Below are 3,361 nucleotides of genomic sequence, written 5' to 3' on the forward strand. Positions count from 1 at the left end.
ATGAGAGAATGTATAACACAGGTTCATGTTATTCAGCTTTCCAGGGCAAACACTTCCAACACTCCCTGGTGCTCTGCAGATTGGTCCCTGACATGAACAAATGCCAAAATTTTGTAAGCTTTGAAGATAAGTCACAGACTTAGAAAACTGACATGGTCAATGAGCAAGTGAAAGAAAATAACCAGGACAAAGAAAGTTGGGTGCTTATCACAGTTGAAGTTCCTGGAGGAAAAAAAGCTTGTACTTCTGCATATGTGTAAGTTACCTCTCAAGAATGTTAGTGTGTACATGCACATGCATGTGCACATATGCGCATAGAATTGCCTGCCAGTATGCTTGTGATTATGAGCTATCAAAACTGACCTAGCCAGGTGATGAAAGTTGGATAGTGAAAACCTGAAGGTAATAGGGCAATCTACATAGATTGCAGCCAGCAGAGACACTGAGCCAAGGTATTGATCCCTGTTATCTCACTGAGCAAGAAAGTTCTAACTGGAATAACAATGGTTCACCCAGGATGCCTGGCTGAAAGGAGAGGCAGGAAGAAAGTGCCTGGGGGTGACCAGTGAGAGTGCACAGGAGCCAAGACACAAAGCAGGCTGCAATGCCACACATAGAGCCATGGTGGGTGACTCACAGCCCCTTGGACACCCAGCTACAAGGGCCTTACTGTCCTTCTTGCGTGCTGGGCATTCTTTGCCTGACCTTGCCATGAGCAGGAGTAACCCTTGCCTTTTTGGTGAGGTTTCAGAGATGGATGAGCAGTTCAGCATAAGTACTTGCTTACCTGAAAAATCTTCCAGTTTGAAACATCACTCTTTGCAGAATGCACCTATTAGGTATCATATCTAGAGAATGGATGGCTTAGCTGGATCCTCTTGCTCCTCTCAGTCCCACAGACTTGGGCGACTGGGCAGGCTGGGATGTGTTCTCACATGGAAAACAGAACCACGTTGAAATGGCCTCGATAGGGTAAATTGGCAGACATGCATATCTCTGGCACCAGTCAGCTGTGGAACTTAACGAGGAGTTCTCCTTAGTGGTTGATCTCCCAGAGCCCGTACATCCTGCCCTGCACTGTCCACCACCCCTTCTTAAGCTTCAGGCCACACCTGACACAGCAGCCCCGCCTCCCGACCATCCTCCTCACTCCCAGCCCCCTAGAGCATCTGGCCCTGGCTGTCTCCTCACCAACTTCGGTCTTCACTCCAGCCCCTAGTCCCAATAACTTGTTTTAGGGCAGCAAATAGAATTGTGGGTGCTTGGGGGGAAAACAGGAAATAGCTCAAGGTCACCTTTTGGGAAAGCAGGGTATCCAAGGCAGAACTTATCATTTGTGCGGCTGTGCTTAGCCACGTGATCCCTGCTGAACGCTGAGGCAAGATATGAGCAGTGACGGAACCCTGAGGTGATATAAGTGGTGACTGAACACTGAGGCGAGATAAGTGGTGACTCAGCAGTGTCAAAAAAACACGTTGTCCAAATGATTTCAGTTCCTATCTCCTCCCAAGCAAATCTCACCAGATTTGGGATATGGAGTGGGATTCCCCCAGGGAGTTCAAAAGGGGCTCATTTTAAGGGGCAGGGGGAGGGGGGATGTGTGCTCACAGAGAGAGGGGGAGGGGTGGTGCCAGTGGCCATGCCTACCGGGCTGGAAGGGGAGGAACATTAGTGTGGGGCTGGGTGGATGGGGATGGGGTGTGGGTAGAGTAAGGGGGTGGGGGTGGGGGTAGGGGTGGGGTGGGGTGGGGTGGGGGAGGTGGGAAGGCTTCCTTGTAGCTGGGTGTCCAAGGGGTGCTTGGGACACTGGTAGACAGGTGCACACAGGAAGCAACAAATATAGGAAGAACAGGGGGCCTCCTTCGGAATGCTGTGGGCTGTAAGCGGTGGTATGCTAGCAAGAGGGGCACAACATTGACAAGGAATGACCTAGATAGGTGGACACCGAGAATGTAGTTCTTCAAGTCAGCCGAGCTCAGAGGTCCTTGTTTTCTGGTCCCCTGAAGGAATGCACAGGCAATGGATCAGGCCAACATAACTGGTACTGTGAAGCTGTCCAAGGTGATGGGAGAGTGAAGAAGGCAGGCACATGTTATACAGCTGTTCATGGCAAGAACTTCCAACCCTGCCTGCTGCTCTGCAGGCCAGTCCCTGTCAATAGCAAATGCCAAGGTTTTGTAACCTTTGAGGATAAGGCACAGACTTAGAAGTGAAACCAGACATGATCGATGAGCAAGTGAAAGAAAATAACCAGGACAAAGAAAGTTGGGTGCCTATCAAAATTGATGCTCCTGGAGAAGAAACATGGATATGATATTTGGACTGTAAAGATAGCTGAGTATGGAAGAATTGATGCTTTTAAAATGTGTTGGTGGAGACTCTTGAGAGTCACTTGGACAGCAAGGACCACTAAATGAAATCAGTCCTGAACATACACTGGAAGCACTGATGCTGAAGTTGAAACTTCAATAATCTGATGAGAAGAAGAGACTCATTGAACAAGACCGTAATGCTGGGAATCTTTGAAGCCAATAAGAGAAGAGGACGACAGATGATGAGATGGTTAGATGGCATCAACAGCTCAATGGACTAGAGTCTGAGGATGTTCTCAGAGTTGGTGATGGACAGAAATGCATAACATGCTACAGAACATGGGGCTCACAAAAGTTGAGCATGACTGAGAGACTGAACTGAATTGTAGTCAAATGTAGAAGGACCTACATTTTTACATACAAATATAGTGATGCTTGTTTTCCTCCATGAACTATCGCACTTTTTATTTCACTTTCAAAATCTGGAAGCTGTTTTTCTTATATGAAATTTGGACCCCACTCCAATACTCTGGAAAATCCCATGGATGGAGGAACCTGGTAGGTTGCAGTCCATAGGGTCGCTAAGATCCATACACTACTCAGCAACTTCACATTCACTTTTCACTTTCATGCATTGGAGGAGGAAATGACAACTCACTCCAGTGTTCTTGCCTGGAGAATCCCAGGGATAGGGGAGCCTGGTGGGCTGCTGTGTAAGGGGTCGCACAGAGTCAGAGCCGACTGAAGCAACTTAGCAGCAGCAGCATACCTTATATATGAATCTAGGTGGTGGTTTTCTACCATTAAATGTGAAGTTCTGGATATTTCACATAGGACGATATTGGCACCGCTTTGAAGATATGGAAAATCCGTCAGAAAATGGAATTACCTCTATTGCACAAATGAAAATCTCAGCACTCCTGTGTCTTAATGAAGTAAGAAGTTTGCTATATTTCTAATAATATATACCAAAACAAAGGACTGATTCCATGAAGTGGGGAATGGTTTGTTTTTACTGTATTAAAACCTAGGTGCTAAATCTCCATCAT

Source organism: Capra hircus, unplaced genomic scaffold (genome assembly GCF_001704415.2).
Source record: "Capra hircus breed San Clemente unplaced genomic scaffold, ASM170441v1, whole genome shotgun sequence".
In the NCBI taxonomy this organism is placed as follows: domain Eukaryota; kingdom Metazoa; phylum Chordata; class Mammalia; order Artiodactyla; family Bovidae; genus Capra; species Capra hircus.